The sequence below is a fragment of the Lichenostomus cassidix genome, chromosome 4 (assembly GCF_008360975.1).
Source record: "Lichenostomus cassidix isolate B80296 chromosome 4, HeHo_3.0, whole genome shotgun sequence".
NCBI lineage: Eukaryota > Metazoa > Chordata > Aves > Passeriformes > Meliphagidae > Lichenostomus > Lichenostomus cassidix.
Window position 1 is genome coordinate 31121575 of NC_139484.1, and position 12499 is coordinate 31134073.

Genomic DNA, 12499 nt, shown 5'->3' on the forward strand with positions numbered 1-12499 from the left:
AAATGGCATGCTTTGAGAGAAAGCTGAAGGTAGGTTTATTGCTGATATAAGGTGGACTCCGTTGCTTTCTGTTTTCCATTGAAAATGTGATAAATGAAAATTCAGAGTTTTTACTAGAATATGAAAACCTTAAAGCTCTCTCTTGCTTATATGTGGTGAGTATGTAGGAATGAGTTGAAGGTATTCAACTTCTAGCAACCATCAACAGCATAAGCTTAAACCATTCTCATTTGATTTTCCTGGGATTAAATTTATACAGTGACACTACACACCTACGCACAGGCTTCATTCCCTGTAGAGAAATAAGTCTTGGCTCTATATCAAAACTCAAGTTTGTGTTAAGTAGAAGTGCTGGTTTCTCCTTAAGAGTAGACTTGTAGCTCCCTCAGCTTTTTATTTGGTTGCTTGAGATGCTCAGTCCTCTCTTTTAGTTTGGAGAATTAGTTTGGATTTTTTTTTGCTTTATTAGGTGGACCCTTAAATGTGTAGTTTTGGCCTGTGTGGTCTAACGTCTTGAAAGGAGGATTAATTTCTTTGCAACACAGTATATAAATGGGGGTACAAAAACCCCCATTTTATATGTGTATATGTATAGAAAAAAACCCATTTTGTACTACCGCAGCATCCACTTTTTTACCTAGGATGTCTGCACTGGAAAAGAAACCAGTGGAGCATTATTTAAAGGCATTTGAGGGGTAAAATTTGACAATCTTTTTTCAGTGAAACTTAAACTGGAGTAGTGATGTTTAAAATGCTTTCTCAGTCACTGCCAAACTGTTTTGACATGCAGTTGTTATCTTCTGATAGGGTTCCAGGAAAAAGTTGCCATTTGCCCCAGGGTCAGTAGCTGTGGCAGAGATAAATTGCATAGGTGCTGTGTTCAATATGTTTTGAGGCTTTTCTCATAACTAGAGAAATATGAGGGGTTTTTAACTAGTTTTATTGAGTTTTGTGTAAGAAGTAAGATGATCTGAACTGTGGCTTTCTAACAGAAGGTAGTCCGTGAGGCCCAGGATGGCTTTTCTGCCTTGGTGTCTTTGGCTAGAGTCCAAGTAAAACACAGGAAATTGCACTGATAAAAAGCAACCTTCCACATTGAGGCTTCCAACATCAGCATAGATCTGGATTTATTCTGGTTTTACAGTCCTGGGAGCTTGCATACAACCTTGATACACGTTTTGCTCTGAAGAAGAGATAATGCTGTTGCTGCATTTCTTACTTGGGCGACTGATGTATTGCTCTGGTTGTCAAAAGATAACAAACCTCCATATGCTGGTTTATATGTGTATGTGATTTTTGCATTAAACATTCTTCAAGCTGAGCAGCTCTCTTTCCTTCTCCTTTCTTGTACCTATAGCTTACAGTGGTCATATGTTCTGTTCTTCCTGTCTGTCCTGTCAGAATCAGTCAAATTTCAGCGGGACAGATAGAATGGAAATGTCTGTAGGCACTCTGAATCTTGTACAATCTGTTTGGGGGGTTTTTGTTGTTGTTTTTGTTTATTTGGTTGTTTCTGTTTTTATTTTCTTTTAATGTAGATGTCTAAAACTGCTGCTTAAAATGAAGCACGATTTACATCTTGATCTGAATTTTGTTCTACTTTTGTCACTGTGGTTATCACATCATCACATTTTCTTACAATATTCTAATCTATCTGTTGTCAGTCCCTTCCAACACTGTATTCTCAACCATTTGTGCTGTGATGATTATTGTTATTAAATTAATAATCTGATCATCAAGAACTCCACTAGTAGTTCCTCTCCAAACTGATACTTCCATGTCTTACAGCACATAGTTTATTCCCTCCCATGCAGGTAGGTGATTTATTTTACTCAGTATCGCCTCTACCTTTTGTTTTATTCCTTTCTGTATTTTATCCAGGATCTATAAACAATTTTCTATTTTGAGGTATATTCTCAAGATTTTATTGGGTCAGACAGGTGACTTGTTTGTTTCCCCGACATTTCTCATATGCTTGTAATGCTTCAGTCACCTGGTGTAGCTCCTCATGTGACAGCTTTGTCAGGTCTTGTTACTCAGTCTGTGGTGTCAGATAGTAGCTCTTTCAAAACTAGGTAGCTGTAATAGGTAGCTATAGATGGATTATTCCTGAGTTTGGTTTTTGCTTGGTCATATAGTAGCACTGAAGGCTCATTTTGTTTTTGAGGTATTTATTCAGTTTAAGAACCTTTGGCTTTTTGTGTCAATGAAAAAGTCTAACTCAGATTGACTTCTGTCCATAATGATTTTCTTCTCCATCCTCCAACATACTAATTTGTCAATATTTGTTTCTTTTGCTTATTTTGGTTTGGGTTAGAGGAGAGTCTAGGTTTCCCTGGTTACTCAAAAAATTTGGTTTGGTTTGGTTTTATTTCTTCCCCTTGCTGATGACACACATTCTGGACAGCGTTTGTGTCTTGGGTACCCTTTGAAATAAGTGAATATGTCACTCTAAGCAATGTTAGCAGAGAACTTGGCTGAAGAATTTTATTCAGATGCTGGTACTGTGCTTTGAGAAAGTCTGGGCCTTCTTGGTAGAGGAGAAAAAGAACATCTGTGAAATGCAAGGTTCTTCCAAGGAAACCTGGGGTCCTATTTCCTATTGCTCCCTGAGAGGAGATAGCAGTACAATGTTTAGGCTGAACAGGCCTGAAACTGATAAAGGTCTTTCTGTCATTAAGACTGAACAAAAAGGTTTCTAAAGAATGTTGAATTTTGCTTTATGTTCAATTAATGTTGGCAAGATCACCGAGCTTCCTGAAATTTTGCATGCTATGCCTTGGTCCATGTGAACTTAATTTGGCAGTCAGTCATTGTATTTATGAAAAGCTCGTAACAAAGACTTTACTGAAATTCATATGGCTTATGTATTTATTGCTCTTGAATATGATTCAACAATTCATTAATGTTTTACGTGCTTTGTTGACCAAGAAAGGGTGCCCTTTGCTGCTTCTCTTCTTCCCAGCACATACGTGCTTTTGCTCTTTCTCATGCCTCCCTTGTTCTTTAGATGCATAATTCTCCCTCCCTGTTAACCTCTTCCTGTTGCTTATATTAGCAGCTTTCTCACACAGCTTCTGTTTGCTCCTTTGTTGAACACAGCACCACCCATTTCCTTCCTCCCAAAGTGTGTTTTGTGTGCAGCCCTCAGAAACAATGGAAGGAGGCAGCACTTTAGAGCTCAGAAAGCTTGAAAGGAGTGTACCCAGACAGGACAAATTCAGACTTCAGTTCTTTGTTGGCATGTACATAGCCCTTTCCTCAACTGCTGCCTGAAAGCTGGTTTGTTCATGTTTCTGTATAGTGCCCATATATATTCATAGCATACCTCTCATGTTGTTATGATCTGATGAATACAAAGCTTTTGGTTTTTTATGTACCGAAGTCTTTGTCAAATGGAAAAGGAGTGTGGCTCAGGACTAGTGAAGGGAGCTGGGGAGGAGGGTAACCGAGGGAGCAGCTGTGGTTCTGGCCAGACTTCTCAAATGCAACCAGTAATCTTACAAGGCAGAGAGGTCTGTTGTGTCATTGAAAGGGTCTATTTAGTCTCACTGGTTTTTTTTTAAAATCACATTTTTGCTGGTTTTAATCATATTTAACTGGTATACATTCTCTATAAAAACATGCTTCTTTACAAAATTCTGTTGAAGACCTGTACAGGACAGAACTACCTCCATGTTGTATATTACAGGCTCCCCAAGGAAGTAAGCACAGCACCAGCCTGCCAGCGTTCAAGAAGTGTTTGGACAACCCTCTCAGGCACATGATGCGACTCTTAGGGCTGTCCTGTGCAGGGTCAAGAGTTGGACTTTAATGATTGTAGTGGTTCCATTCTAGCTCAGAATAGCCTGTGATTACAACATTTGTTTGGTTGGGATGTCTCCATTCTGGCACTTGCTCTTCAAGCAGCTGGGTTTCCAGAGCAGTATGCATAGGCATTATTTCTTGGTGTAGCTTTTTTATGGCAGCTTTGTGTTTTGCTCTTTTATTATTCTTTAAAGGAACTGGTATGGCACACATTTAATGTCTTTGAAGTCTCCTTGGATCTGTAATTCACTGAAGATTGTGTCCAGTTCTTGATTGCTTATACTGCAGAGCTACCTGGGTTAAGGAGTAATTGGATACATCCTATTTCTTTTCTTGTGGCATGTAAGTGGGATGTAACATTGCCATTTCAGTTAAACTGCAGCAGTTTGCAAATTCTGATAGTTTCTGAGTAGCTGGAGTAATGTCTTTAGGCAGTTAGGATCACCCTTTTCCATTAAGGGATTGGAATAAGGCTTGCAGAGCTCAGCAAGTGTCCTGTAGGTACTACTGCCAAGTTTAATTACATTTTTCCAGATATTTCTGGCAGGTATTTGAAGGTTATGGTTATACCTTCCTTCCTGTTGTCTTTGCACAAGGGACATAAAAATGTTATCACTTGTGGGCAAAGCTCCCTTTTGTATATCTGGTGGAGTCACTGTGCACAAATATAATTTTCAAAATGTCAGTCCCCTTGAAGAGATCAAGTTGCTCCATTCAGTTAAGTGATAGTGTCTATTAACTGTCACTAAGAGTATGAGGTGTTTAAGTCACCTGGATCTGATGAAGACATTATTTTGGTGTCTTTGCAACTACTAGTCTTGGATTTAAGTGTCTAATTTCAGCCTTTGTTTTGCAGGATTTGTTTTTAATTTGAGTGCAGTGAGTTCTTCCTGAAATAGGTGTGGCACACTCTGCATATTTTTAAATCCTTGCTGACCTCTAAGCTGCTGGGATGTCACACTGCATTGTTTGCTCTTAGTACTATTTTTGGTTTGTTTTTTATTCACCTAAGTGTTGTTTGAATTTTTTATTTCAGGTTTAGGTTCATTGAGGTTTCTGAATTTGCGTTTTAACTGAAATCAGGAATTCAGTGGTGTTTATGTAGCATTTGTAGTGTCATTTTTTATTCTTTTCATACTTGGAACCTTGTCCTTGGTTTCAGTATTGTCCTGATGATTGTGTCCTCATAATTGTAATAGCTTTGGCTGAAATTTTGCTTTCAACTTCTGTATTCCACTAAAGAAGTCTTTGCAGTTGAATGTATTTGCTGCCTCCTGATGTGCTGATGCTCTTCCTCTTTGCATCTGCTGCTAGTCTGAGTGTCACAAACAATCTCTTTTCCTTGACTTGAAGTGCACTAATGCTGTATGCACAAGCTACCCTTGACACTTAAGATGGACTTTTCTTGGGCATAGTTTCATTTGCAGCAGTTGGTGTCTTTGGACGAAAAGCAGACATTTTCTCTTGAGGATGCATCTCAGTATCAGCCAGATGGCTATGAAAGAAAATGCTGATCCTGTCCTAACTTGTACTGTTAGAATTCTTAGTTCTTCATGCAATTCACAGGTGCCTGAGGAGCTTTCTCATGGCAGCCTGTGTTGTAATATTTTCTTAAAACAATCTTCCATACTGTGTACTGGTGGTCCTGATAAGATGTTCCTAAAGGAATCATTTTTGTGGCTGGCAAATGGAGTAGCCCAGATTTGCAACTGTCTCTGCTGCAGATACACTGATAGGCCTTCCTTAATCCATTTGGCAAAAACTGGAAGTAAGAAATGCATAATTATCTAGGTATGTAGTCGGCATTCTCAATGCTTTGTAATGTGGAGGGAATAAACTTGCTTATTTCTAAACAATGGAAAACCAATAATGCTATGTTTTTTTAACAAGATTTCTATAAGCAAAATTATATTCCTTTGTATCAGGATAATTTACCATTAATTCCCTGCTGCTGCTCCCTGATACTGCAACTATATTACCCAGTGTTTAGTTCTATCAGTGTTTGATTATGATGTAGCCCTGTATCATATCTTCCTCTAGTGAGCCACCCCTGGAGCTCTGAGCCGAGAGGGTCCTGCCCTCAGACCTGATGGGCATTTATGAAAGTTGGCACTTGGTGTGGGTCACTACAAAAAGGTATTGTGGTTGAAGCAGGAGCTACTGCATATTTCTGATGCTCTGAAAGTGTGCATAAATAAAAGGCACACATAAATAAATGGGAGAAATGCAAATTGCTGACCTGCTGAAAGCGGTCATGTCCGCCCTTCATCCAAATGAGCTGCTTGACAGTAGTTCAAGTTCTGTGGCACGATGGGCTGAAGGCTCTCTTGTGGGCTGTCCCACTTTCAGTGCTGTGTTGAATCCCTGCCTGCCTTGTGTCCTTGTGGAGACAAGGGCATAAAGCTGACTTAGCTAGTGATCAGTGGTGTTCTTTTGATTATTCACCTAGGATAGTCAAGCAAATTGCTGTTGCTGCTGTTTGGGGAAGTTTGGGGGTTGTAGGTTAATGTTTTATACATTATTGTACTGCTTTTCTTCTGTCTTCAGCTATATATCTTGCAGTCTTTGTCAATTTAGCCTATACCAATATTTGTTTCGTATATAAGCTTTCACTGCACTGTACCAGCACAATCTGCCCTTCATTCCAGTCCCTCCTCACTGTTTACCTTCATTTACTACATCCAATTTGTATGCTTAATTTAGACTACATTTGAGAAAGGCAGTATGCATTTATAAAATAGTATCAGTGGATAACTCTTGGCTTTTTTCTTTCTCAAAGCATGCTCCGCATTGCCAAGGTTACAAAAAAAAACCCAAAAAACCCAGTTCTCTGCAGATTTCCTAAATTACAGATGCACACTTAAATAGTTTTAAAAACACTGCTTGCTCTGTGAAGGTCACCTTCTTTCTGAAATATTATTTTATAAATGAAATGTGCTGGGATTTTAGAAACATGGAATTGGCCAGATGTACCCAATCAATACCGTTCACAAAACTGCTAAAAATATGTACTTACAGAATACTGCATGTTGATGACATAGCATTTATTCTTATTAGAATAAATTGGATTTTTCAAAGGTGAGAGTTCAGTTGAAGTTTTTGACCTCTTCATACATACTTAAGAAAGAAAAATAGTGATAAAATGACTAAGACTGATACTGGTATAATGGTCTGGAGAATTTGAACAAATTTAATGCTTATTTCAATCCTCAGCTTTTGCCCAGCACAAAAAATGACCTTAGCACTTCCAGCTTTTTGTTACGAAATGGCATATTTCATTCCAAGGAGAAAAATGTACAAGGAAGAGAATTAGTTTGAATCATGGAACAGACATCATGCTAATCTGACCTTCACTCAGTAATCTTTAGTTATACTCACATTCTGGCCAAACATCAAGCATGCAGAACATGTGTGCTACGCACAAAGTCTTGAATGCTGTTGGTTTTGCAACACAGGGTAACAGCAATTCTTTCACTGGCCATTAGTGCAGGAAACATCAGTCAGGTGAGATTAGATTTTTTAGTTTACAGGTCTCGTTTCTTGTAATAAATGAGTCTTAAAATTAATTGAAACTGATACAAAGAACAAAGCACAATTCAGAAGATAAGTTATAAAAATAATATGAGAAAGTTACTACTTAAAATTATGTCATGAGAATTAATATCTGAAGAAAACAGTTCTGAAATCTTGTGCTTTAAAATCAAATTACCTATATTCATAATGATAACTTATATTTTTAAATTGACAGGCTGATTCTGTCTGCTGATCATTCCTTTGAGCTGGTTTTGAATCTCCCTTTCACCAAAGATGTGGTAAGTAATAAGCGATCTACACATACTTACAGATGTGTAGGGTGCTGGGGCAAACAAGACTTGAGGCAAGCACAATATTTTTGGCATGTTTATGGTCTCCTTTGACTGTAAGGGACAGTACAGGTGTTGCCAAGGCCTATTCCCCTGGGATCCAGGTGAAGGACATCACCAGGAAACTTCCCAGCCTTGGATTACTACCTATTACTGCTGTTCCATGTGGGTGGTGATGGAGCTGCAATGTGTAGTCCAAGGGCGATCAAGACACTTCAGGGCCTTGGGATGGTTGGGAATGGAATCTGAAGCACAGGTGGTTGTTTCCTCTCTCCTTCCAGTTTTAGGCAGTGACATGGGATGAAACATGGGCCCATACCATTAAAACATGGCTCCACGGCTGGTGCTATTGATAGTTTTGGATTTTTCGATAATGGGATGTCCTACACAGCACCAGACATCCTGGTGTCAGACGGGATTCACAGTTCTCAAAGGGGGAAGAGTGGTCTTTCCTCACAAGCTGGTGGGGCTCAGTGACAGAGCTTTTAACTAGACGTAAATGGGGAGAGATAAATCCTGGTTTATCCACCAGGATTGTGTGTGACAAGCTGTGGGTTGACATGCCAGGGTTAGAGGGACAGGGTGCTGGTGAGAGCCTGTTGCTCTGAGATCTGCTGGCTACACTGCAGCACTTGAAACTTTACAGAGATGAGCCATATATAGGTAGATCAGCCAGAAAAGGAAGGTCAAAGAAAGCTCCCCGTGGTAAGCAAAGCTGGCAGATGGGTAACAAGGGACAAGGAGAAGGTTGAGGTACTCAACAACTTTTTTCCTCAGTTTTTGCTGGCAATCTCTCTTCCCACACTTCTCAAATGGCTGGACTGCAAGACGGAATGCAGTAGCGAAGTCCCTCCCTCGATAAGGGGAGATCAGATTCATAACCACCTGAGGAACCTGAATATACATAAGTTTATGGGACCTGACAAGACACATCGCAGAGTTCTGAGGGAATTGACTGATGTAGATACCAAGCCAGACTCCATGATATTTGAAAAGTCATGGCAGTCAGGTGAAGTCCCAGGTGACTGGAAAATGGGAAATGTTGCATCCATTTTCTAAAAGGGTAGAAAGGACCCTAGGATCTACAACCAGTCAGCCCTCACATCTGTGCCCGGGAAGATCATGGAACAGCTCCTTCTACAAGCTGTGTTAATGCACATAGAGGACAGGGAGGTGATTTGAGACAGCCAGCATGGCTTCACCAAGGTGAAGTCCTGCCTGACCCACCTAATGGCCAGATCAAGTAATTCTGTTCCTTTACTTCACTCTAGTGAGACCCCAGCAGTGGAGTCCTGGCTTCAGTTTTGGAGCCCTCAGCACAGGAAAGACATGGACACATTGGAGCAGGTCCAGAGGAGTGCCACAAAAGTAGTAAGAAGGATGAAACACCTCTACTATGATGGAAGACTGAGGGAGCTGGGGTTGTTCAGCCTGGAGAAGAAAAGGCTCCAGGGGGAACTTATTGTGGCCTTTCCATGCTTTTTAAAAACTTTTTAACAGGGCTTCTAGTGATAGGAGTGAAGGAGTAATGATTTTAAACTAAAAAAAAAATTACAGATTCAGAGTAGATATAAGGAAGAAATATCTTACAATGAGGGTGGTGAAATACTGGAATATCTAACACCTGCTCAGAGAGGTGGTAGGTACCCCATCAATGGAAACATTCAAGGTCAGGTTGGACAGACCTCTGAGCAACCTGGTCTAGTTGAAGATGTCCCTGCTCACTGCAGGTGGGTGGGATTAGAAGACCTTTAAAGGTCACTTTGAACCCAAACTGATCTATGATAATCTATATGTTGACAAAAGATAAGGTTCTTACCTGTACCCAAAATATCTGCTACATTTTAAAGACACCTAGAAAACATCTGGAAAATAATATGGATGGGGTAACAAAGCGTTGTGATATTGTGTTTAAAAAAGAGAGAAATGGGGAAATCAAGGCTGTTGTCCTATATTCCTGATACCAGTTTGTGCCCAAGTATTGCAATGTGCTCCAACAGGAGCATGTGAATATTACAAATAGGTGGTATAATTGCATGTAGTCAGAGTAGAAATTAAGGAAGGGAGAGGCAGGGTTAAGAGGAAGGCTGCTGAAGGACTGTAACCAGTGAGATCTGCGCTGCTCTGAGGATGTGTCTGTGTGCCTGCAGCTGATGTGCAGCAATGGTTCCCATGTCTGTTTTGTCTTTTCTGCAAGATTTGCAGTTGAGGAGCTTGGCACCTTGCATATGTGGGCCTAGCTGTTTCAGGGAGAGCTAAACTAACCTGGAAATGCTTTATGAGCATCCTGTATATATGTATTATGTCTTATTCCTCTTTATGTATGAGGAAAGGCTGGGGGATGAGTGTGCTGGAGACCTCCTGTGATGGCTCTGCAGAACTGCACTGCTTCTGAGAAGGTCTGAAAATCTTATTTCGGTTTCTCCGAAATGCTAAAGTGCTGCATGTCTCTGCCTAAAAAGTTCTGAGATGATTACTTAGTTGTGGAGGAGGTATTTTTCCTGAAGATACTGCTGCAAACTCCTTCAATTTTGAAATAATAGTTTTGTGAAGAAAATTGAATCTTCTTCTAAGGTAGGAACAAGACAAAAAAAGTAGCTGAATTTTAGAAAATGGTGTGATATCCACACATGGTAACTACTTGTATACTAAAGAGCTATGTTTACTATAGAGTAAATTTCAGATATACTGAAACTGAAGGAGAGTTTTTTGTCTCTCTCCTTTTTTTTCAGTCTCTTTGATCATGAGGCAGCCCTGAGTTCCTGGCAATGGTTATTAGCATGTCCAAGGAGAACAGAAGAGTTGAGAATGTGATGTTCTAACCTGTCTAATCCTACTTAAATAATCCAACTGCAGCATCTTTATTATTCCATTTTGAGTAGTCTGCCTTCAATGGCAAGTTCTGGGAACACATGTATCCTGTTTACATTTGGAGATGGTTACTCCAAAGATGAAACCTGTGATGTGAGGTGAGTCAATGAAATTGTTCTTTTCAGGACTTACAGGAACCTCTGTGTATGTGTCCAAACCTTACTGCATCAAAAATGTACTTTTATCACAGGCAAACATTGCCACTAGCCAGTAAGTAATCTGTAGAACTGAGGTCTCTTTTCTGGAATGAAATATTTGTCTCTGCAAACTTATTTCAGTTATATTGACTTCCCATTATAAATTCATTAATGTGCTGCTTCTGGTGTTTAAATGTTAGAACTTTTTGTTTAGAGTAGGTGTCTATGTCAGGTGCTGTTACTGCACCAGTATCAAAAGACAACCTAGAAATGAGACAGTAATTGCAGAGGGAGAAACAAAACACTTGAATAAATTTTTTTTTTTTTTAAATTCTTGTTTTCTGCATGGATTTTCTGATATTTGAAGTCCAATAAGCTTTTCTGTGCAATTTTCTATATATCAACAGAACACTAACTATACATCCCAGGTATGCTGTCACATTTCAAAGACATGAGAGTTGTATGTGAGTACAATATAGTGTAGAAAACTTTGGTTATTCAGGAATGGAAATTAATATCTTAAACACATCATTAAAATTATCAAAACTTATGGATTTTCTTCAGAAATTACTAAATCCTTGGGGGAGCAGTTACCTTCTGCAAAATGTGCTATTAAGAAGCATGTTTCAAGACGCTTTATTATAATATCAGAATTGGGAGGCAAAAATCTGGGTACTTGAGTTTTTTTGGAAAAAACATGCACCAAATTATGTCAGCCTTGTTTAGGAAAACAACATCATGCAAGCTGACAGCAGGTGGCTCTTTTCAACTTGAACTATCAGCAACAAGTGTGTGGCTGAATTTTCTTGGCGGTCAGCAGGCCATCTTGGATGGGGACTGGTATGCAGACACTTGGCAAACAGGCCAATTACTCCCACTAGCTTTGCTTCCAAGCTGATGTTCCACTTGACTACTTGGTTATTGCCTTTAGATAAAAAAAAATTCTGCAAATACATTTTAGTAGTGGAAGACATATAGTGATGCATTAAGAGTTGCCAATAGCAAGACAAAAAGGTTTTGCTCTGGAAGATAACAACAGCTATGGCTAAACAGACAACTTCAAAATCTGTCAAAAAACTAGAATAGCTCTAAAGATCCCAAAATCAAGGGCAAATGCTGCCCAGCAGAATGGCTTTTGGAAAGCATAAAGAGTAAACAAATACAGTTAATAAGAGATTTAAACAAAATTTTTCTTTGTCGAATTATTTAAACTGTATTTCTACTCACTGCTGCACATAGATCTGCCTTTAAGCTACTTGACATTTGGAATGGCTTTCTGTGGCTCTGCTTGCCAACTCCTTGTGCATGATGCTTAGCTTTGCCTGTGTACATGTTCTAGCCTGCTAAAAGCATGCACCATTTGCAAGGCATAGCTTGTATGTGTTTTCCCAGAAACACAGAATGGCTGAGGTTGGAAGGGACCTCTGGACGTCATCTGGTTAAACTCACCTGCTCAAGCATGATCACCTACAGCCAGTTGCCCAGGGCCATGTCCAGATGGCTTTTGAATAGCTCCAAGGAGGGACACTTCACCTCTCTGGGCAACGTCTGGTGGTGCTCAGTCATCCCCACAGTAAAAATGCATTTCCTTGTGTTCAGAGTCTCTTGTATTCCGGTTTGTACCCATTGCCTCAGATCCTCTCACTGAGCATCATTGAAAAGAGCCTGACTCCATCATCTTTACATCCTCCCTCCAGATATATATACGCATGTATGTGATCCACCTTGAACCTTCTCTTCTCTAGGCTAAACATAGAATCATCTGAAAAACAGCCACAGCACTCTCAACCCTTCCTCATAGGAAAGATGCCCCATTCCTTT